At 48.3% G+C, this 24,952-nt stretch overlaps 1 protein-coding gene across 3 annotated transcripts in view; it reads right to left on the bottom strand.

Moving 5' to 3' along the window:
- The window catches only part of LOC115079721 (sphingomyelin phosphodiesterase 5-like), a 94,443-nt gene extending 71,051 nt beyond the window's left edge, over positions 1 to 23,392 (bottom strand). Inside the window, exon 1 of one of the 3 annotated variants that reach the window (XM_029583504.1) lies at positions 23,344 to 23,392. The gene's annotated coding sequence lies outside the window, so the exon portion shown is untranslated. Of the gene's footprint in view, positions 1 to 22,675; positions 23,092 to 23,146; positions 23,215 to 23,343 lie in introns of those variants that run through there. The other 2 variants (XM_029583494.1, XM_029583484.1) reach the window with 2 other exon arrangements.
- Between the last annotated feature and the right edge of the window lie 1,560 nt (positions 23,393 to 24,952).

Genomic DNA, 24,952 nt, shown 5'->3' with positions numbered 1-24,952 from the left:
CCTGTTGCTGACCAACAAACTGACCCAATTGTGAAGAAACTTTGGTCAAACTTCCCAGATGACATTCAGTGTGACAGTTTGTAGTTGAACGAGAATAAAAGACTGTCCCTCCTCTGAAGAAACTGGCCCCACAGGCTGCATGGAAGGGAGAGAAGCAATTCCAGGGGAGCGACTCAGCTCACCCGCCATTTTGCTGGACACCGCCAGCGTGTTCGCAGCTAGTAGTCCAAGTTCCCAAGAAGCCTATATGCTTGCACGACGATGCATGTGGTCATCTTGTTACAACAATGTCAACATAACACCCTCAAACTCAGGTGGCTGAAAAACTGCCTGGAGAGGGTTCCAATGCTGCTCTGGGGTAAGTGTGACATCCAGGTCTAAGGCAGAGGTAGATGATCCGTCTGCCTGTTCGGCGCCCAATGACCACCGTCCAGAGTGAATCAGGCGGTCCAAGGCCCACTTGTAGATGACTCTCCCAAACCACTTGGGTAAATTCAGGCTTGCCCTTTCTGCTTAGCCATCAAGTAGATGAATATGAAAGGAAAATAATAAGGAAATCTAGTTTTTAAAAATTGAGGAAGGGAGCTCCAAATGTGGAAAAGAGGATTTGCATTCAGACAACCACCAACAAGAACTGAACTTCACAATCTGGGTAAACAAATAAGCGTGGGGGTAGCTTGCTTATCACAGCGGTTACTACCCCGAACCAATTAAACCTGATACATAACCTTTGAATGCATATACAGCATTGCTCTCTGCTTCAATGGCAGGGGGAAATGTGGAAAACAGGATTCACATTCAGATAATAACCAACAAGGACTGAACTTCACAATCTGGGTAAACAAATAAGCGTGGGGGTAGCTTGCTTATCACGGCAGTTACTACCCTAAACCAATTAAGCCTGATACTTCGCTTTGAATGCATATACAGTGTTGCTCTCTGTTTCAACGGCAGGAATAAATGTGGAAAAGAGGATTTATATTCAAACAACATCCAACAAGGCATAATCTGTGCAGTCTGGGTGAACAAGCATCGGGGTAGCTTGCTTGATGCGGCGGTTACTACCCTTAACCATTAAGCTTTATGATTTACCTTTGATGCAACTCCAACATTACTCTCTGCATCAATGACAGGGGATGGCAGGAAATTTGAATCAAACAGTTACCAACAAGGGCCCTGAACTTGGTGGTTGATGAAACAGATACGTATGGGAAAATAAGTATGGGAGCTTGCTGGGCAGACTGGGTGGGCCGATTGGTCTTTTTCTGCTGTCATTTCTATGTTTCTTAAGTGTGCAGAAATCTAGGATACAACCCCGTACTTTGCCCCTTTTAAAAAGTGCACTATGTCTGGGTGTATGGCTACTAAGGTGCCTTTAATGGGCCCTGTATAGCAGGCTATGGCTGTTATTTACACCCTCAGTGAATTGAGTGCCAAGCTCTTCTCCAAGAAGTCTTGTATTTGTTCAGTGTCTTGTAATCCCAGCAGTAAGCTTCAAATAGCCTCTAACTCAAAACAGAGCTGCTGATGTTGAACTCTTATGTGCTTTCAGCATGGTGATCACAACTGCTTGCGAACAACCCCTACCTTGCAGCCGTACTCGTTCAAGGGCCAGGTATTAAGGCAAAATTCAGGAGAACTGCAGGGGACTTCCTGCTAGAAGCATTACTAGGTCTGCCTACCAAGGCCTTTTTCGCCAATCTGGGGCTGCCAATATAATCTCTGAAGAGTGATCCTCTATTCTCTCTATTACTTTGTCGATCAATGGCCACAGCGGGAACACAAATAGGAACATGCCCTTTGCTCGCCCAAGGTTGAATTATATCTATCCTGCTGGATTTTGGCTCCATCCATCAGCTGAAAATTTGTCCTGATTTGGCAATTGCCCGGGTTACCATTAAATCCATGGACAGTAGACCCATCATTCCCCTGCCATCTTGAAGGCGTCCTGGCTGGTCTCCCATTCACCTGGTCTTAGCCTATATCTGCTGAGAAAGCCCACTTGAATATTTTCTTTTCCTGAAATATGAGATGCTGACAGTAGAGGCAGATTCTTTTCTGCCTGAATATTCTGCTCACTTCTTCCACAAGTCTGGTGCTGTGAGTGCCCCCTAGCATGTTCACGTACACTATTGTGTCACATTGTTTGAGAGGACTCTAAGTGCCTTCCCTATTATTATCGGTAGGAAATAGTTGAGTGCTAGTCTGATGGCCCTTAACTCCAATAAATTTATTGGCCATAACACTTCCTCCTCTGACCAATTGCTTATAGCATGGTGGCCCTGGCAATGCGCTCCATACCCAAAGCTGCTGGTGTAGGTAGTTAGAATGAACCGGTAGGGTAGCTCTAAATACAGCAACCAGTCCAAATTCTTTTCTACCTCCGGGGAAATTCAGAAGTACTGCTCATAATTCTGCGCAATGGGGGATCTGCGCATCAGCAGTGATTGGTGCAATGGGAGCATATACGCCCTGACCCACAGGAATAAAATCAATGGTGGCTGCCATTCATCCCAACAGCTGAAGATAATCCCATACCTTCCCTGGGTACGGGATTATCTAGAAAGGGGTTCGACGAGTGAGGTGATTAAAGTTGCAGATGATACAAAATTATTCAGAGTAGTTAAATCACAAGCGGATTGTGATAAACCGCAGGAGGACCTTGCGAGACTGGAAGATTGGGCATCCAAATGGCAGATGAAATTTAATGTGGACAAGTGCAAGGTGTTGCATATAGGGAAAAATAACCCATGCTATAATTACACAATGTTAGGTTCCATATTAGGAGCTACCACCCAGGAAAAAGATCTAGGCATCATAGTGGATAATACTTTAAAATCGTCTGCTCAGTGTGCTGCAGCAGTCAAAAAAGCAAACAGAATGTTAGGAATTATTAGGAAGGGAATGGTTAATAAAACGGAAAATATCGCTGGAGAGTTTTTCAAGATGGCCGCCTGACTGGTTGCAGCGTAAAGAGCTCCCGAAATTTCTTCATTAAACAATTTCCTAATGCCTCATACGAAGCGTAAAGCCCGGGTGAGGGCTGGAGAGATTACTTCCACCCCCTGGAACTAACGCAACCAACGATTGGACGTTTCTTCGCTGCTGTACCTCCGCTTTCGCTGGGTGTGAAGGTCACTGGAGAGTCAGCTCCGGAGCAAGTATCTCCGACCGAACTATCTTTAACCCCCTGATCGCCGGATAGGCTGGCGCCTCCAGGTCGTGACGAGGAGGGGAGTTGCCAGAGCGAGGAATGCATACCAGCGGGCAGCTAGGAGAAGGCCGGAGCCCTGGAGCAAGCTCAAGCGGAGGAAGGACTGGACATACAAGGGCAGGAGGTAAAGTCAGCACCCGGAGTCGTGGAGGAAGGTACGGGGCTAGACTCTGTTACCGGGATTAAACTTCTTGTACCTGGAAATGGCGCCGGAAAAGCAGCAGGACAGGGCAAAGCATGGAGTCCGGTTCACAAACTCCATTTAAAAATGATTGCTGAACCTGAAATATCATTAAATATTATATGGAAAGCTCTTCAATCTTTGGAAAAAGCGATAGTGGGATTAACTAATGAGGTCAAAGAAGTAAAACAACAAGTTAAGGATAATGCACTGGAATTAACAACGCAGAAAAATGAAATTCAAAAAATGGAAGAAAGAGTGACTGAATTGGAGAAATCCAACGCAGTGATAATTCGGAAAGATATGGAAGTTGAAAATAGACTTGAAAAAATTGAAAACATGCTGAGAGTTCATAATCTAAGATTTATTAATTTTCCTGTCTTAAAAAATATTTCTCCAATTGACCTGTTTAGATTATATGTCTCACAGGTTTTAAAAATTCCTGAAGAGATTAAGCCAATGATATCAAAGGCATATTATTTATATACATCTGAAGATAGACAAGAAAATAATGAAGAGCAAGATATTCAGGATTTAACTTCTCTGCTGAATTCATCTCAGGATATGGTGGTAGCATATCGTAGACCTTTACTTGTTACGTTTACATTTCTTATGGATAAGAATAACATCTTCAAGCATTACTTTAGAAATTCTCAAACACTTTTCTTTGGTCAAAAGGTGTGGTGCTACCAAGATTTAACAAAGCAAACAGTTGAGAAGAAAATCCTTTTTGGAATTAAGAGGAGAGGTAGTACAGAAAGGAATATCTTTCAAGTTACAATTTCCATGTAAGTGTTGTTTGATGTATCAGAGGAAAAGATTTGTTTTCTTTGACCCGAGTCAGTTGAGAGTGTTCTTGGACTCACTTGCTAGCCGTGTTTAGACCTGATGTTTAATGGTGTCAATGGAATATGGTGGGAGGTACTTTCAGGCGTGCCTGAATTTCTGATGTTTTATTCTCTTTGTTCCGCTCTATTTTGAAGCTCTCCATTTTTCTTATATTTTTCTACAAACAGAGAAATGCTCTCTATATTTGTTTGTTTAACTGAATATTTCAAATCTGTATTGTAGTTTATTCTATTACAAGTTGATGCTTGTCAAATTATATAAATAAAAAATAAAAAAACGGAAAATGTCATAATGCCTCTGTATCGCTCCATGGTGAGACTGCACCTTGAATACTGTGTACAATTCTGGTCGCCGCATCTCAAAAAAGATATAATTGTGATGGAGAAGGTACAGAGAAGGGCAACCAAAATGATAAAGGGAATGGAACAGCTTCCCTATGAGGAAAGGCTAAAGAGGTTAGGACTTTTCAGCGTGGAGAAGAGACGACTGAGGAGGGATATGATAGAGGTCTACAAAATCATGAGAGGTCTAGAACGGGTAGATGTGAATCAGTTACTTGCTCTTTCGGATAATACAAGAATTAGGGGGCACTCCATGAAGTTAGCAAGTACCACATTTAAAACAAGTCTGAGAAAATTCTTTTTCACTCAATGCACAATTATGCTCTGCAATTTCTTACCAGAGTTTGTAGTTAAGACAATTAATGTAGGTGGGTTTAAAAAAGACTGGATAAATTCATAAGAACATAAGAAATTGCCATACTGGGTCAGACCAAGGGTCCATGAAGCCCAGCATCCTGTTTCCAACAGAGGCCAATCCAGGCCACAAGTACCCAGCAAGTAGCAAAAACTAATTATACCCCACGCTACTGATGCTAGTAGTAGCAGTGGCTATTTTCTAAGTCCATAAACTGCTATTAATCAATATGGAATGTCCACTGCTTGTTGCTGGCATCAGTAGCATGGGATCTTCTTAGTGTCTGGGTACTTGCCAGGCTCTTATGGCCTGGATTGGCCTCTGTTGGAAACAGGATGCTGGGCTTGATGGACCCTTGTTCTGACCCAGCATGGCATGTTCTTATGTGTACTAAAACAAAAACTGTTCAGTCTTGGAAGAAACACACAAGACGTTAAAAGTTTGAACTTGCTGGCTGAACATTTTATTGTACTTATGCCACGGTGAGCACTCCTATGCAGGAAGATTAAATGACTTCGTGGTGCAAATGATTCACCCCCGACTCTGCCTCATTTCTCTACAAAGGATGTAAGCAGGAACTTTCTCTGCATGGATTAGCATCGCTGCACTCATCCGACTGCCACAGCCTCAATGAACTCATTTGTGGGACCCTCCCACGGCAGCCTCACTAGCACAACACGACCGTGGTGGGGACTGAATTTCTGTTACATTTTCCATACTACAAAAGCTCAGCCAGAAATTTCAAACCTTTACAGTGTTGTATAAGGGTTTCTTCCAAGACTGAAACGTTTCAACTTTACTACTTAAGGATCTGCCACTTAAAGCCCTCGCATAGCTGCTCGGATTCCTGGAAGACAGAGCCCGTGACCTAAAATCCCCCAAATCCTTTACTACTAATTCGTGTCTGAACAGCCACCCCCATTAAAGGAGAGTTTGCTTTGGACTCAGAGTCCTCTGCCACTCCCAAGGCAACTGAGCCAGAGGACACTACTCATTCACCTTCATTAAGTCCCGACCCAGATTGGTGTAATGGGATCGCTGCTTACTTTTGTAAGAAAGCTGAAGATCTCTGTATTAAGTTACCACAGAATGATCAAGCCTTAGTTCTTAATAAAGGAACTGCCATCCCTGTATGGGAGCCTTTTTCAAGAGCTGCTACTTCTGACAAGTTACAAGTCCTGTGTTTCGATTTCTTTTACTGTGCAGCCTCATCGTACTCTATGACGCTTCCCCAACTGCAGAGGCCCCCAGTGAGCTCTGCCCCAGCCACATAAGCCGTCTCCTCACTGGGCGTCCAACTCAGCCTGCCGTGCAGCCTCCTACCCTCAAGGAATCCTCAGCGAACCTAGTCTTCAGCCTTACCAAGGTCTTCCTCTCTGCCTGCACCACACCCAAACCACAGGCCTACTTAATCCAGCCTTGCCAAACCCTCCTCACTTTCACATGGAGTCGCCTAGGCTCCTTGCCCTACCCACTGTTTCCTTGCCTTGTGGTCTTCAGACCTTCTTGCTTCTTGCCTTGTGGCCTGCCCAGTCCTATCCTTGCCTTCTGGCCTAAAGGCCTTCTTGCTCCTTGCCTTGTGGCCTGCCCAGTCCTATCCTTGCCTCGTGGTCTAAGGGCCTTCTTGCTCCTTGCCTTACCCAGCACCTTATGGGCTTCCTGTATTGCTGTCTTCAGACCTTTATGTTCCTTGTTCCATGTTGTCCTTGTCTCATCTTGCTCTGTCTTATCTTCATCCAGTCCTTGCATGCACTCTTTTCTAGTTCAAGTTTGAGTGCTTCCCTACACTATTCCAGTCCTTACCTAAACTCACCATGATGTACTGCCGCTGCAGCCAAGCCCTACTCATCCCCAGATCCCAGGGGTCCTATCTGTGGGGGAGGCAGCTGGCTAGGTGGAAGTCCAGGCCATGTCCTGACCTGATGTCCTGCTCGACTCCCAAGCTCAGTCCAGCATCCCATGACAGAATGTGAAAGCTAACTGTCGCGTATGGGCATGACTACAAGACTCTCAGCCCGAATGGCGAGTGTGAATCTAACTTTGATCTTACGAACATGAGCAATTGTTTTTCTGCCTTTGCACCTCCAGCTCTATGATGAGTGCACCATCTGCCTGGAGTGGAATCATCCACCATTTCCTTAATCCTGCTAGGGGGAAATGTAAAAAACATCAGGGCGGGAATCCTTATTCTACAGGAACCAAAATCTCTCGCTAGCACTCAAGCAGTTAAGAGAGAGCACTTTGTCAGAATAATTTAAATTGTATCTCCAATGCAAGCACTGCTGGCCAAGCCAAACCCAATCTCCTACCTGGAAGGGTAAACTCCGCCTCTTCTGACTCCTTGCTTTCACTTCGCTTGCCAGAGGCTTGCAACCAGCAAGAGTTTCTTAATCCTGCTTCCGGACTACATCTAAGCCTGAAGGAACTTTATCATGCCTCTTCTCACTCGCAACCAGCAAGAGTTAATTAATCCTGCTTCCAGACTACATCTCAGCCTGAAGGAACTTTATCATGCCTCCTCTCACTCGCAACCAGCAAGAGTTAATTAATCCTGCTTCTAGACTACATCTCAGCCTGAAGGAACTTTATCATGCCTCCTCTCACTCGCAACCAGCAAGAGTTAATTAATCCTGCTTCCAGACTACATCTCAGCCTGAAGGAACTTTATCATGCCTCCTCTCACTCGCAACCAGCAAGAGTTAATTAATCCTGCTTCTAGACTACATCTCAGCCTGAAGGAACTTTATCATGCCTCCTCTCACTCGCAACCAGTAAGAGTTAATTAATCCTGCTTCCACACTACCAGCTCAGCCTGAAGGAACTTTATCATGCCTTTTCTCACTCGCAACCAGCAAGAGTTAATTAATCCTGCTTCCAGACTACATCTCAACCTGAAGGAACTTTATCATGCCTCCTCTCACTCGCAACCAGCAAGAGTTAATTAATCCTGCTTCCAGACTACATCTCAACCTGAAGGAACTTTATCATGCCTCCTCTCACTCGCAACCAGCAAGAGTTAATTAATCCTGCTTCCGGACTACCATCTCAGCCTGAAGGAACTTTATCATGCCTTTTCTCACTCGCAACCAGTAAGAGTTAATTAATCCTGCTTCCACACTACCAGCTCAGCCTGAAGGAACTTTATCATGCCTCTTCTCACTCGCAACCAGCAAGAGTTAATTAATCCTGCTTCCGCACTACCATCTCAGCCTGAAGGAACTTTATCATGCCTCCTCTCACTCGCAACCAGCAAGAGTTAATTAATCCTGCTTCCGGACTACCATCTCAGCCTGAAGGAAATTTATCATGCCTCTTCTCACTCGCAACCAGCAAGAGTTAATTAATCCTGCTTCCGCACTACCATCTCAGCCTGAAGGAACTTTATCATGCCTCCTCTCACTCGCAACCAGCAAGAGTTAATTAATCCTGCTTCCGGACTACCATCTCAGCCTGAAGGAACTTTATCATGCCTCTTCTCACTCGCAACCAGCAAGAGTTAATTAATCCTGCTTCCGCACTACCAGTTTACTTTTCCTACCATTTCCTTTAACTACGAGTTAAAGGAAATGGCACACATTATTGCTCCAACCATAGCAGCTATAATAGACAAATCTCTCGAAGAAGGTGAACAACCATCTAAACTAAAAATCGCAACTATCACTCCAATATTGAAAAAAAAGAATCTGGATCCAAAAGACTTGAATAATTACCGTCCCATCTCTAACCTTCCCTTACTCGCAAAGATGACCGAGAAAGCAGCACTGATTCAACTCATTGAACACCTAGAGAACAACAATATTCTTCATCCCTCACAACACGGTTTCAGAAAGAACCGCAGCACAGAAACCCTGCTACTCAACCTATCCAATAAAATAATAAGAGGTTTTGACAACAAATTAAGCCACTTACTAATCTTACTCGATCTCTCTGCGGCTTTCGACACCGTAGACCACAAAAGCCTGATATCAAGACTTACAAGCATAGGTCTATCAGGCAAAACTCTGGAATGGTTCACCTCATTCCTTAATGACAGGTTCTTCAAAGTCACCATTAATAACAAATCCTCTGATTCCTTCCCCCTTGAAACAGGTGTACCACAAGGGTCCACCCTCTCAGCTACCCTCTTCAATATCTACCTACTCCCACTCTGCCAACTCATCTCAAGTCTAGGTGTCACATGCTTTATGTACGCCGATGACATTCAACTCCTCATCCCAATAACCTCAACGATCGAAGATGCACTCTGCCTTACAGCTAAACACCTTATCTCAATTAGAAACATGCTGAACCACCTAAAGTTATGCCTCAACATGAACAAAACCGAATGCATCCTCATTGAAAGAAACAACTCAGTTCAATCAACCCCAATGCTGTCCTTACAAACTGAAAGCACGAACATCCAACTGAAGAACAATGCAAAGGACCTCGGTATTTGGAGCGACAACGAATTGAACTACAAAAAGAACATAGCAGCGAAAACGAAAGAAGGATTTCTCAAACTTCACCTACTCAAACACCTTAAACCGCTTCTTCACCAACAAGAATTCAGAACCATCCTGCAATCACTCATTTTCTCCAGCCTCGATTACTGCAATTCGCTCCTGATTGGCCTTCCTAAATCTACCTTAAAACCACTCCAATTGTTACAGAATGCCGCAGCCAGAGTACTTACCAGCAAGAAGAAATCAGACCACATCACCCCTGTTCTGAAGAGTCTCCACTGGCTACCGATTGAACAAAGAATCGAATTCAAAACTTTAACAATCCTACACAACACAATCTACAAAGCAGATAACACCGCCCTCGATAACATGATTCAAAAACACAAATCTCAACGCACGACAAGAACCACCAGCAAACTGCACCTAGTCATACCCTCTCTTCCCTCAGCTAAACTGTCCAACACTAGGAATAGAGCCTTCTCAATTGCAGGACCAAAGGTATGGAACTCATTACCAGACTACCTAAGCATGATCAGTGACACCAACTCATTCAAAAAGGAACTCAAAACATGGATATTTAGACAAACATTCACAGATGGCGTTGGATAAACTAAACGCATCTTCTCCGACACATTTCCCCCCGGCTCTGCTCGAACTAATTCCTTGTATGAACTCCTCCCACGACATACCTCACTTATGTCTCCTTGATTAATTTTAGTATGTCTCTCACAGACTCCCAAGAATCCATCCTCCCCCTCAACCCCTATCTTACATACTCAAGAGAATTATAAACATACCAGTTGCTCTTTAACTTATTTAAATTACTACGTTATATGTTTATCTTGACCTGTCTTTTCACTGTTTATACACAGTTAATCCCGCTTTATGGTTGTACACTATAATACCTACTTGTACACTATTGCCTTATGCTCTAACTGTAATAAGTTGCTTAAACTGTAATAAGTTGTTCGTTCTCATTCACATTATGCTTTATCTGTAACAAGTTGTTAAAACTGTAAACCGGAGTGAAGGCATCTTGCTATACTTCGGTATATAAAAGAGTCCAAATAAATAAATAAATAAATAAATCTCAGCCTGAAGGAACTTTCTCATGCCTCTTCTCACTCCAGGCACGTGAGGAGCTCAACTTTGCCTCCAAGGAGATAAGCCTGCAGCTTCGGCAGTCCTGTTGCCTCCAAAGCTCTCCAGCGTAACCTGACTCCTATGATTGGATCCTTTCTAACCCTTTACTGCCACCACCACTGCAGTTCTTCTATCCGGAAAGCTTCAGGGCACAGCCAGGTCAGCAGATCCTCCTCTTGCTCAGCTCCTGGGAGATGCTGTCTCTCCTAATCAACCACAGAGGGGCTTGGAATTAAAAGCCCAGCAGAGAGGATCCTGAAGTCAATGCCTTAATTGCAGAAAGACAGCTCCACAGAGCCCTATAGAGGAACTCCAAGTCAGCCATGCCTCCGTTTCAGGAGGAGCCCAGTCTTATTGATGGCTCTCTTTTTTTTTTTTCCAGAAAGAGCCTGCAGCCTTGGTCCTACACCAAAGGATCCTGCCCTTCCACTTACACCTCCGAGGGACGTCGCACGCTAATCCAGTGCCCTGAATCAGGTACCATTCTCCACTCCCAGCACCCAGAGGAAGGTGCTCTGGTTCCAGTTCTAAGAGCCCAGAGGAAGGCATTTCCAGATGCAGCCACTCCCAGCCCCGAGGAAGATGCTCTGGTTCCAGTTCTAAGAGCCCAGAGGAAGGCATTTCCAGATGCAGCCACTCCCAGCACCCAGAGGAAGGTGCTCTGGTTCCAGTTCTAAGAACCCAGAGGAAGGCATTTCCAGATGCAGCCACTCCCAGCCCCCAGAGGAAGGTGCTCTGGTTCCAATTCTAAGAGCCCAGAGGAAGGCATTTCCAGATGCAGCCACTCCCAGCACCCAGAGGAAGGTGCTCTGGTTCCAGTTCTAAGAGCCCAGAGGAAGGCATTTCCAGATGCAGTCACTCCCAGCCCCCAGAGGAAGATGCTCTGGTTCCAGTTCTAAGAGCCCAGAGGAAGGCATTTCCAGATGCAGCCACTCCACAACCACAGGGAGGCACCGACGTTCTAGGTCCAGCCGTTCAACCTCCAACAGCCCAGTAATCAGGAGAAGGCACTCTCCACCACTCCCAACCTCAAGGAAACCCTGTGCCAGTGGTCCAGCCATCAAGGGATCCTGAGCCGGGGGCTTCACCCTTCACTCACCCTATGCCAGTGGATCCACTTACCACTCACCCTGTGCCAGTGGTCCAGTCAAAGGATCCTGAGCCAGGGGCTTCACCCTTCACTCACCCTATGCCAGTGGATCCACTTACCACTCACCCTGTGCCAGTGGTCCAGTCAAAGGATCCTGAGCCAGGGGCTTCACCCTTCACTCACCCTCTGCCAGTGGATCCACTCACCACTCACCCTGTGCCAGTGGTCCAGTCATCAAAGGATCCTAAACCAGGGTGAGTGAAGGGTGAAGCTCCTAAGCCAGTGGTCCAACCTTCCAAGGATCCTGAGCCAGGGGATTCATCCTTCACTCACCCTATGCCAGTGGATCCACTCACCACTCACCCTCTGCCAATGGTCCAATCTTCCAAGGACCCTGAGCCACTGACTTTACTCTGCCATCACCCTGTGCCAATGTTTCTACTTTTTGGCCACCAGAGTCATCGATCCTCTCACCCACATACCCTGAATGTCTAGAAGAGGGCGCCTGCACTCACACTCATCCAGGAGAGAGCACCTTTCCTGTTAATCAGCCCTCCAGCCAAGCTTCACCTTTTCTACACAGCTATAGCTCCCTTGGTAACTGGAACTCATGCTGAGGGGGTCTTAAAGGGGGCTTAAATATTTTGTGTGCTGTGCAGCCTCATTGTACCCTGACTCACACGTCTATGGCACTTCCCCACCTGCTGAGGCCTTCAGAAAGCTCTGCCCCTAGCCATCTAAGCAGTCTCCTCACTGGGCAACCAACTAAACTCTTCTCTCTGACAGCATCGTACCCCCTTCAGCTCCCCTCCCCGCTCTATCCTTCCCTTCAGCTTCCCTTCCTCTCTCTATCCTTCCCCCTTCAGCTCCCCTCCTCTCTCTATCCTTCCCCCTTCAGCTTCCTTTCCTCTCTCTATCCTTCCCCTTCAACTCCCCTCCTCTCTATCCTTCCCCCCTTCAGCTTCCCTCCTCTCTCTATCCTTCCCCTTCAGCTCCCCTCCTCTCTGACTGTGTCCTTCCCCCCTTCAGCTCCCCTCCTATCCTTCCCCCCTTCAGCTTCCCTCCTCTCTCTATCCTTCCCCTTCAGCTCCCCTCCTCTCTGACTGTGTCCTTCCCTCCTTCAGCTCCCCTCCTCTCTCTATCCTTCCCTTCAGCTTCCCTTCCTCTCTCTGTCCTTCCCCCCTTCAGCTCCCCTCCTCTCTATCCTTCCCCCTTCAGCTTTCCTTCCTCTCTCTATCCTTCCCCCTTCAGCTCCCCTCTCTATCCTTCCCCCTTCAGCTTCCCTCCTCTCTCTATCCTTCCCCCTTCAGCTTCCCTCCTCTCTGACTGTGTCCTTCCCTCCTTCAGCTCCCCTCCTCTCTCTATCCTTCCCTTCAGCTTCCCTTCCTCTCTCTGTCCTTCCCCCCTTCAGCTCCCCTCCTCTCTCTGTCCTTCCCCCCTTCAGCTCCCCTCCTCTCTATCCTTCCCCCCTTCAGCTTCCCTTCCTCTCTCTATCCTTCCCCCTTCAGCTCCCCTCCTCTCTCTATCCTTCCCCCCTTCAGCTTCCTTTCCTCTCTCTATCCTTCCCCTTCAGCTCCCCTCCTCTCTCTATCCTTCCACCCTTCAGCTCCCCTCCTCTCTCTATCCTTCCACCCTTCAGCTCCCCTCCTCTCTATCCTTCCCTCCTTCAGCTTCCCTTCCTCTCTCTATCCTTCCCCCTTCAGCTCCCCTCCTCTCTCTCTTCCCCCCCTTCAGCTCCCCTCCTCTCTCTCCTTTCCCCCCCCTTCAGCTTCCCTCCTCTCTCTATCCTTCCCCCTTCAGCTCCCCTTCCTCTCTCTATCCTTCCACTTCAACTCCCCTCCTCTCTATCCTTCCCCCTTCAGCTCCCCCTCCCCTCTCTATCCTTCCCCCTCCCCTCCTCTCTCTATCCTTCCACCCTTCAGCTCCCCCTCCCCTCTCTATCCTTCCCCCTCCCCTCCTCTCTCTATCCTTCCACCCTTCAGCTCCCCCTCCCCTCTCTATCCTTCCCCTCCCCTCCTCTCTATCCTTCCACCCTTCAGCTCCCCCTCTCCTCTCTATCCTTCCCCTTCAGCTCCCCTCCTCTCTCTCCTTCCCCCCCTTCAGCTTCCCTCCTCTCTCTCCTTTCCCCCCCCCCTTCAGCTTCCCTCCTCTCTCTAACCTTCCCCTTCAGCTCCCCTCCTCTCTGCCTGTGTCCTTCCCTCCTTGTATCCCTGCACCACACAAGAGTTGTCATGGCAACAGCTCTTTGGAACTCTGGGCAGTGCTGCTGGGCCTCATGCTCTGTGGTGTTTGTTCACAAAAAGCCTTTCCTTTCCATTCCTGTGATTCCCTAGGCATTAATATCTTCCCTATCCTCCACCCTTTTCAATATCTACCTCCTCCCCCTCTGCAATTTACTCTCAGACCTAGGCCTGGAATTCTTCTTATACGCTGACGATGTACAAATTCTTATCCCCATTCAGAAAACCCTCAATGAAACCATCCTTTTCTGGGAATCCTGCCTAGTCACTATCAACTCCCTACTAACCAACCTTCACCTCGCTCTCAATACAACCAAAACCGAACTACTCTTCATATCCAAACAACCTGAACACGACTCTTCCCCCACCCCACCACGCCCCTCCATCTCACCCACACTACCACCCTCCGTAAGAGACCTGGGTGTCACACTTGATCAACACCTGAACTTCAAGCCACACATCAAATCCCTACTCAAAGCTGGCTTCTACAAACTCCAGATCCTTAAAAAACTCAAGCCTTTACTCCACACGCAAGACTTCAGGTTAGTCCTACAGTCCACCATCTTCTCCAAAGTGGACTACTGCAACGCCCTACTACTAGGCCTCCCATACTCCACCATCAAACCACTACAAACCTTACAGAACGCCATGGCACGAATCATTACAAACACACGAAAAAGAGAACATATCACACCCACTCTGGTTGACCTGCACTGGCTGCCCATCCAATTCCATTCCCAATATAAAACCCTTACCATTCTCCACAATATTCTCCACAAAAACAGCCCCCCCTGGCTTAAGGAAATGCCCCACTTCCATTTCTCACTCCGCCCCACAAGATCCACCTCCACAGGCACCCTTCACACTCCACCCCTCAAGACCGCCCACCTCTCCACCACCAGAGAAAGAGCCTTCACTATCGCAGGCCCTGCCCTCTGGAACTCCCTCCCCACACACCTCCATCTTGAACCCTCACTGCAAAACTTCAAAAAAGGCATCAAGACCTGGCTCTTCAGACAGGCCTACCCAGAAACAAACCCCTCGTAGTCCACCCCCCTGAAACCCTCCCAGTCACCCCCCCCTGCTACCCGCCTAATCCCCCCCCAGTCACCCCCCCCTGCAACCCACACACCCTACCCCCATTTCCCACCGTACTTCACTGTACTTAAGCTAAAATGTAAAATCCTGTGTTAATTGCTGTAAATCACTGTAATTAAGCTAAAATGTAAAAATATGTGTTAAATGCTGTAAATAAGTTACCTCCTTTTATAACCTGGTAAATACCGTTGCGTTCCTGTACTTTCTCAGCTGCTATCCCCTCCTCCTTAACTCTCTCCCTCTCATCCCCCCCCCCCTCATTTCGCTCCTGCTCCATTACCCTCCCCCTGTTTTTTGTAACTTTCCTCCTGTCACAAGTTTATTGTAAACCGGCGCGATGTGCTCGCACGAACACCGGTATATTAAAAGCTGTTAAATAAATAAATAAATAAATAAATAAATAAATAATAAAAGCCAGTGGCACACTCCACACTCCCTCTCCAAAACATATACACCTCAACTCCACAAAAGAGCGGGCCATTTCCATCGCTGGCCCTTATGCATGGAACGCCAGCCGCCCAAACTTAGACTAGAGCAGTGCGCGCAGAAATTAAAAACAAAACATGGCTATTTAAGCAAGCCTACCCTTAACCTCCACATGTATTAGTCTTCCCATTGATTTCCTTACTCCCGCCTCAAAGTCCTTGAATTTCCTCTTCCTACAGCATCCCCCCTAAGACCTAGAAACATGTTTTGTGTATAATTTTACTCTGTTATTTGCTTTTCATTTATTCATCCTTATTTGTTTCATAATTCAATTCTTATGCCTCTCCTCCATCCTATAAACTTTCTACGGTCGCATCTCCCTGTTTACTGCGCCCTTTTTTTTGGTAACTGATTCGTTCTACTTTGTTACCCCTGTTCTATGTAAACTGGCATGACGTCCCTGAAGAATGTCGGTAAAGAAAAACCTTCAATAAATAAATAAAATACATGTGTCATCAGTTGTTTTGCTACTTCATTTGTTTGTGTGGTAACTCCAGTGGTCGTGGCCTGGATACAGCCAGAAGAAAAGAGAAACAGATTCTGTTCCTTACGTGTTCTTTATTTCCAGTAGAAAAAAGGCAACTCAAACCAAGCAACACGTCTCACCTTAGCTTCAGCTAATACCCAGTCCTGAAAAGTCAACTCAAACCAAGCAACACGACTCACCTTAGCTTCAGCTAATACCCAGTCCTGAAAAGTCAACTCAAACCAAGCAACACGACTCATCTTAGCTTCAGCTAATACCCAGTCCTGAAAAGTCAACTCAAACCAAGCAACACGACTCACCTTAGCTTCAGCTAATACCCAGCCCTGAAAAGTCAACTCAAACCAAGCAACACGACTCACCTTAGCTTCAGGTAATACCTAGTCCTGAAAAGTCAACTCAAACCAAGCAACACGACTCACCTTAGCTTCAGGTAATACCCAGCCCTGAAAAGTCAACTCAAACCAAGCAACACGACTCACCTTAGCTTCAGCTAATACCCAGTCCTGAAAAGTCAACTCAAACCAAGCAACACGACTCACCTTAGCTTCAGGTAATACCCAGTCCTGAAAAGTCAACTCAAACCAAGCAACATGACTCACCTTAGCTTCAGGTAATACCCAGTCCTGAAAAGTCAACTCAAACCAAGCAACACGACTCACCTTAGCTTCAGGTAATACCTGAGCGTGAAAAGTCAACTCAAACCAAGCAACACATCTCACCTTAGCTTCAGCTAATACCCAGTCCTGAAAAGTCAACTCAAACCAAGCAACACGACTCACCTTAGCTTCAGGTAATACCTAGTCCTGAAAAGTCAACTCAAACCAAGCAACACAACTCACCTTAGCTTCAGGTAATACCCAGTCCTGAAAAGTCAACTCAAACCAAGCAACATGACTCACCTTAGCTTCAGGTAATACCCAGTCCTGAAAAGTCAACTCAAACCAAGCAACACGACTCACCTTAGCTTCAGGTAATACCTGAGCCTGAAAAGTCAACTCAAACCAAGCAACACGACTCACCTTAGCTTCAGGTAATACCCAGTCCTGAAAAGTCAACTCAAACCAAGCAACAGGACTCACCTTAGCTTCAGGTAATACCCAGTCCTGAAAAGTCAACTCAAACCAAGCAACACGACTCATCTTAGCTTCAGCTAATACCCAGTCCTGAAAAGTCAACTCAAACCAAGCAACACGACTCATCTTAGCTTCAGCTAATACCCAGTCCTGAAAAGTCAACTCAAACCAAGCAACACGACTCACCTTAGCTTCAGCTAATACCCAGTCCTGAAAAGTCAACTCAAACCAAGCAACACGACTCACCTTAGCTTCAGGTAATACCCAGTCCTTAGACATAACAGGTCTTTGATATGGTGGGTCTCTGCCTGCTCCGTGGGGCTTGATTAACCCTTTTAGGCCCAGAAGTCTTATACTCTGGTGAAAGGCTCTTCCCTTCACCCAGGATTCCCTGTGGGTCTCAACCTTAAGGAGGACCAGGCAAGACTGCTGTACCTGATCCCTTAAGGTAGTCTGAAGGAGTTTCTGGTATACTCCCTCTTTGTCTAACAAAACTAAAAAATCCTATGACTGCATTTGTTGCTGAGTCCATATTTTAAACACCTTTTCAAGTCAAAGGTAGTCAAGTTGAGAGATCTCCCACCTCTCTGCTGAGTTTCTCCAAATCTACTTTGTTTTATATTTATTTCTTTTATTGTATTGCTGTGCCCCTCACACTGGCAGTGTCGCGGAAGCCAATTTTTATTATTTTGACTTTGTGGCTTTCTGGGGCCTTGGCCTCTCCCTTCTTGCCCCTCCTTCCAAGCTTTAAAACAGGTCGTTTTATGTTTTAGGGATACTTGGTGCCACTAACCTTAAATTTAAGGAAGACTGAAGCATGTGTTTTTGATGGTCTTAAGATTTATTTTATTTAAAAAGCGTGTATATTCCATGTAATCTAACATATTCAAATGCGGATTTTGATGCAACCCTGTGTGGGTGAATGAACAGGAAATGATCCATGAAATCTCATCCAGTTCCTGATTTTGGTGTCTGTTTGGTTAGAATTTCATCAAAAAACAGAGATTTGGGATATTGAGAAGTTGTTTGCTAATCTTTTGCGCTCTCAATTATGCCTACTGTGGGATATTGTGAAATACCTATTTCTTTTAAGATAAAAGTCTAGGTATTATGCTAGATTTAGCTTTTTTCTTGGAAGTTTTTGTAGGTTAAACCTGCAAGAAGAGGGGAAGTGACATCACCAAGAGCTATGGACGTCTAGCCCTGATGCTCCTCTTCTCCTGGTGCCGTTTTTTCAGCTTTATGTGAGTAAATCGGGCGCTGCCGCATTGAGATTCAAAGTGATCGTTAGCGTATCTAATCTGCACTATGACTGGCCGGAAAAAAACGATTGATCTGGGGCAGTTTCAATATGATTCCTCTGGCTCCCGATTCGCAGCCCTGAGCTTTCGAGACAGAAAGGCAAGATGGCGCCGAGCGGCCCAAGTCGCCACGCACCGCCTCAGAGGCAAACACGGCACTGCATTCCCTCACGAAAACAGACTTTGATAAATGGTTTGCCAATATATAAAAATGGAGAAATTACTTACCTGATAATTTCCTTTTCCTTAGTGTAGACAGATGGACTCAGGACCAATGGGTATAGTGTACTCCTGATAGCAGTTAGAGACGGATCAGATTTCAATCTGACGTCAGCACCTGATACATATACCCCTGCAGGAAGTGCAGAAGCTCAGTATTCTTCCTTGCAAAGCAGTATGGATATATGTGTGATTGATTAACTTAATGAGTTTGACTCTGATAATTTAGGTGCAATGTTAAAATTTGATTAATTTTGATCATTGAACTGGTTGATTGACTATAGCTGGAGACCGCCAGTATCTTCAACCGGAAAGCGTCGACACCCGGCAGGGTGGATGCCCTATGTAAGGGAAAAACATGGCTTACCTTGATTGATGAACAACCATGTATAATGGCAGCCGAGGGTGGGCTGCTGAGTCCATCTGTCTACACTAAGGAAAAGGAAATTATCAGGTAAGTAATTTCTCCATTTCCTAGCGTGTATATATATGCGCCGGTGCGCTCCCAGCCGTAAATATGCACTTTGTAGGATGCGCGAAGCTTATGCACGGAGGATTATTAATGTGCGCCTATAATACGCGCCCAACAATCGGCACCTAAAATACGCGCCCAATTATCGGCGCCTATAATACGCGCCCAAAGCTTGGGCGCCTAGCTTAAATATGCGCCCAACTATTTTTGGGCGCCTATGATACGCGCCCGCTAACTTGTGCGCTTAGGTTTATTTGAGCGCTCGAGTGGGCGGAGGGCGGCAAACAAAGCCAAGATGGCGACGGCGAGCAGGCAGGCAAGATGGCGACCTCCTTGGAGGGTCTCCACGTGGGCAGACCCTGCTAATCCTCGATCCTCGGAGACCAGTAAGTAAAGGATTTACGCCTTACCTTGTCTTCGGCGCTTCCCGGTTGCGACCCGGGTGGTCTCCGGCTGCGGGGGGAGAGGGTGATTACCTTCACCGCCGCGCTCGAGGAAGTGCGCCCGCCGCCTCTAAGCCGCGCCCAAACTCGTCTTGCTCGGGGGCTAAGTCCTCGCCTCGCTCCGGACCGAGGCTGCCTCTATGCCGCGCCCGAGCCCTTCTCACTCGGGGAATAGGTCCCTGCCGCGAATCGGCCACCGGACCGAGGCTCTTACCTCCGAGGGGCCACAAAAATCACCTCGGGAAACTCAACTGGGGGAGGGACCCGAGGGTATCACCGCAGGAGTGTGGGGCTCGTCTTCAGGTAGGATTTTTTTCTTTAAAATTTGGTAGAACGCTCAGCAAGCGTGAGATAGCTCCTAACTGCTTTGGAGACGGAAAATACTGAGCTTCTGCACTTCCTGCAGGGGTATATGTACCACGTGCTGATGTCAGATTGATCCGTCTCCAACTGCTAGCACGAGTACACTATACCCATTGGTCCTGAGTCCATCTGCTACACGCTAGGAAATGGCTATTAATCAAGTTTACTCAGGGAATAGCCACTGCTATTAATTGCATCAGTAGCATGGGATCCTCTTGGTGTTTGGGTAATTGCCAGGTTCTTGTGGCCTGGTTTTGGCCTCTGTTGGAAACAGGATGCTGGCTTGATGGATCCTTGGTCTGACCCAGCATGGCAATTTCTTATGTTCCTCTCCTGTCTCATCCACCCTCCAGCCTGCTCTCCTGCTACTGACCCCACTTACTCGTCACAGGCTCCCATCCCTTGGCCTGTTCCCGGGTTCTCCACTCTGCTGCATCTCTTGACCTCAACAAGTGTTTGGACTCTTGCTTACTCCACCGCCCTAGGAACCCACTTAAGTCCAGTTGGCTGCCAGAACCCAAGGGCTCAACTTCACTCGTCGTATTCCTTTCCAGATCCTTTATAAATATATTGAAAAGCACCGGTCCAAGTACAGATCCCTGAGGCACTCCACTGTTTACCCTTTTCCACTGAGAAAATTGTCCATTTAATCCTACTCTCTGTTTCCTGTCTTTTAACCACCCCCACCCAGGACCTGAAAGTGGATTACAGACTCCTCCCCTGCTCTCCACACTTCCTCCCCCCACCCAAGGCCTGTCAGAGGATTCCAAACACTCCCCCACTCTCCATGCTCTCTCTCAACCAGGACTCCAGACATTTCCCTGCTCTCTATGCTTTCTCCCCCCACCCGAGGCTTGTCACAGTACTACAGGCACTTTCTCCCTCTCCACACCTCCTTCCCCCACCCACTTAGGGCCTGTCAGAAGACTTCAGGCACCCCCTACTCTCCAAGCTACCTCACCCTACCCAGGACCTGACAGTGGATTCCAGACACTCCCCAACTCCCCATGCTTCCTCTCCCTATCCCAGGTCTATCAGAGGATTCCAGATGTTCCTCTTCTCTCCAGGCTTCCTCAACCTATCCAGGACCTGACAGTGGATTCCAGACACTCCCCAACTCCCCATGCTTCCTCTCCCTATCCCAGGTCTATCAGAGGATTCCAGATGTTCCTCTTCTCTCCAGGCTTCCTCAACCTATCCAGGACCTGACAGTGGATTCCAGACACTCCCCAACTCCCCATGCTTCCTCTCCCTACCCAAGGTCTATCAGAGGATTCCAGATGTTCCTCTTCTCTCCAGGCTTCCTCAACCTACCCAGGACCTGACAGTGGATTCCAGACACTCCCCAACTCCCCATGCTTCCTCTCCCTATCCCAGGTCTATCAGAGGATTCCAGATGTTCCTCTTCTCTCCAGGCTTCCTCAACCTATCCAGGACCTGACAGTGGATTCCAGACACTCCCCAACTCCCCATGCTTCCTCTCCCTATCCCAGGTCTATCAGAGGATTCCAGATGTTCCTCTTCTCTCCAGGCTTCCTCAACCTATCCAGGACCTGACAGTGGATTCCAGACACTCCCCAACTCTCCATGCTTCCTGCCCCCACCCAAAGTCTATCAGAGGATTCCAGATGTTCCTCTTCTCTCCAGGCTTCCTCTCCCTACCCAGGACCTGACAATAGATTCCAGACACTCCCCCACCCCTCATGCTTACTCTCTCCCACCCAAGGTCTATCAGAAAATTCCAGACACTGCCCACTCGCCATGCTGTACCCCCTCCCAAGGGCAGCCAGATATTCCCAAACTCTCTCTATGTCATTCCCCATCCCCAGGGCAAGCTAGAGGGACCCAGACTCCTCTCCCTCTCACCACTGCCACCACCCCTCAAGGCCTGTCTGAGTGCCCCAGATTATCCCTTCCCCCAAGGGTCTTCCAAAATGCACCTCCCCCACACTCCCCCCCCCCCCTTCGCAGCCGGGGTCCTGAATCTCTGAGGACTATTCCCTCCCCTCGGGTCCTATCCAGGTTCTCCCACTCAGCACTGCCCCCGGACCCCTCGCCACCCCCTCCTTGTCAGAGAGCCACAGGGACTGGGATGAGCTCCCCTTCTCAGTGCTGCCGGAGTCTCTGGCACTTAGGGCGGTATCGAGCTGTGCTGCTGGGGGGATGCAGGACGGGGCCGTGTTCAGCAGGCGGCAGGGGGATTCCTGCCCCTTTGTAGGAGTGCAGGGAGCTACATCCTGCGCCCTTATCTTTCAAAACTCGCTTATGCGGGTAGAAAAGGGCGCGGGGACGTTGCATTTGCATTTTCTGTAGAAAGAGGAATGGGGGAAATGTAGACGAGCAGGTCTGGTCGGAGAATTCAGTTGCCAAACGTGCCAGCGGGCTCGCCCTCTAAACGAGGATAAAAATAGGCAGGGAGTGCAGGCAGGCGCTTCTCAGAGGCTCCCTGGAGGCGAGCGCCTTCCGTGCAGGTAAAGGTGCAGGAGCCAGCGAGATCCCTGCCCAGAGCTCCCGGCTCTGCCTGCACCTCTGCTCTCCCCCCCGCCTGCAGCCCTGCTCTCTCACCCCCGCCCGCAGCCCTGCTCTCCACCCACTCCCCGCCCGCGCTCCCTGCAGCCCTGCTCTCCCCTCACGCCGCCCCGCGCTCCCTGCCTGCACCTCTGCTCCCCCCCCCCCCCTGCCTGCAGCTCTGCTCTCCACCCCCCCCCCCCTGCAGCTCTGCTCTCCACCCACTCCCTGCAGCCCTGCTCCCCCCCGCTCCCTGCAGTCCTGCTCTCTCCCCCCCCGCTCCCTGCAGTCCTGCTCTCCCCCCCCCTGCCTGCACCTCTGCTCTCCCCCCCGCCCCCTGCGATCCCTTGCCTGCCGACATTAAACTCACCTGGACTATGACCCTCTGCAGGGGCAGGAAGGCAGCAGCAGGGTAGATATTTCCTGGCAATGCTCCTGCACTGACGGTAACCCAGAAAGAGTGGCACAACCAGGAAGCACCTCCTCTAGACTTTGTCCAGTCCCCTCCCTCCTCCCCAGGCACTGTTCCTCTCTCCTTTCTCCTCCAGCCCAGGTTCTGCTCCTCTCCTCCTCCCCTTCTCTAAGGCAAGCTATGTCCCGTCTCGCTCAGATTCAAATCGCTTTATTGGGCGACAATTTGCATGTGCTGCCAGAATAATTATAATAATAGAATAAATTACAAGATAACATTAATAGCAAAGTTTTATTAACGGTGTTGTTCAGAGAGACCGAGAACCATGCGTGCAGAGACTTCCGCTGCCCCTCTACTCTCACTCTCTGTCCCTCCTCCAGTCTCTGCCCCTCTTCCCTCTTCTCTCACTCTGCCCCTCCTCCCTCTTACCCATGCGCTGTGCCTGCGAAGACTTCCTCCCTCAGGCTCTGTCACTGGTCTCAGACTCTGCCCCCTCTTCCCTCACTCTCTGCCCCTCCCCTCCCTCCTCCAGTCTCTGCCCCTCTTCTCTCACTCTGCCCCTCCCCTCCCTCCTCCAGTCTCTGCCCCTCCCCTCCCTCCTCCAGTCTCTGCCCCTCCTCTCTTACCCATGCGCTGTGCATGCGAAGATTTCCTCTCTCAGGCTCTGTCACTGGTCTCAGACTCTGCCCCCTCTTCCCTCACTCTCTGCCCCTCCCCTCCCTTCTCCAGTCTCTGCCCCTCCTCTCTTACCCATGCGCTGTGCCTGCGAAGACTTCCTCTCTCAGGCTCTGTCACTGGTCTCAGACTCTGCCCCCTCTTCCCTCACTCTCTGCCCCTCCCCTCCCTTCTCCAGTCTCTGCCCCTCCTCTCTTACCCATGCGCTGTGCCTGCGAAGACTTCCTCTCTCAGGCTCTGTCACTGGTCTCAGACTCTGCCCCCTCTTCTCTCACTCTGCCCCTCCTCCCTCCACCAGTCTCTGCCCCTCCCCTCCCTCCTCTCTTACCCATGCGCTGTGCCTGCGAAGACTTCCTCTCTCAGGCTCTATCACTGGTCTCAGACTCTGCCCCCTCTTCTCTCACTCTCTGCCCCTCCCTTCTCCAGTCTCTGCCCCTCCCCTCCTCCAGTCTCTGCCCCTCCTCTCTTACCCATGCGCTGTGCATGCGAAGACTTCCTCTCTCAGGCTCTGTCACTGGTCTCAGACTCTGCCCCCTCTTCTCTCACTTTCTGCCCCCTCTTCTCTCACTCTGCCCCTCCTCCCTCCTCCAGTCTCTACCCCTCCCATCCCTCCTCCAGTCTCTGCCCCTCCCCTCCCTCCCTCCTATCTTACCCATGCGCTGTGCCTCTCACAGGCTCTGTCACTGGTCTCAGACTCTGCCCCCTCTTCTCTCATTCTCTGCCCCTCCCCTCCCTCCCTCCCTCCTCCAGTCTCCGCCCCCTCTTCTCTTCCTCTCTTCCCCTCTTCTGTCAGTTTCAGTCATTCCCCTCCCCCAGGCTCTTTTACCACTGAATCACCAAATATGCTTTTACCTGCAGTCACCTTAAACAATGACAGATACTGATTAATGCTTCTGCTCATCTGATCGCTGGCACAGAGAAGCCAGATCACCTTTCTCCTACTCTTTTTGAGTTACACTGAGCTGAGCGCATTAAATATAATCACTTACAAATGGATAACAGCTGCCTCCTCTCCCTGGTATACCGCTCTCTTAGGTCGTTACTGGCTTAGGGGAGGGCTACGCTCTTCTCGAGGAGGATTGCACCTGCTCCCTGGCTGCAAGGACTCTCTCCACTTCTCATCCTTTTGAATTGAAACAGGCAGATGGCTTCAGGTTACTTAAATGCTTTTTAAACACATGGCTATTTAGACAGGTATTTTATTAGCCCCTCCATGACTAACAACTTTGTCATTCTTTTATATACATTTGACATGCTTTTATGGTTTTATTTCTTTATAAGTACATATGGTTTTATTGTTTTATTTTTTACTAATCTTATATGTTATCATGTATTTCATTTTCTGTTTTATTATTATGTACATTTTAGGTTTCCTTATGGATACTTTGTACATCGCCCAGGATATAGGTTAAAGATAATAGCCAAGAAATGTACAGGGTGGTGTACGGACAGGCTACAAAATCCCTGTCACAGCTCAGTGGAAAAAGAATAACTTTTGCCCTGAATCACTGAAGGAAGCCTTATCAAGATTTGCCTGTTTAAATAAAAAAGCAGACAGAA

The sequence above is a fragment of the Rhinatrema bivittatum genome, chromosome 1 (genome assembly GCF_901001135.1).
Source record: "Rhinatrema bivittatum chromosome 1, aRhiBiv1.1, whole genome shotgun sequence".
NCBI classification, from domain to species: domain Eukaryota; kingdom Metazoa; phylum Chordata; class Amphibia; order Gymnophiona; family Rhinatrematidae; genus Rhinatrema; species Rhinatrema bivittatum.
Note: the sequence above shows the minus strand (reverse complement) of the source record. Positions and strands in the feature narration are given on the sequence as shown.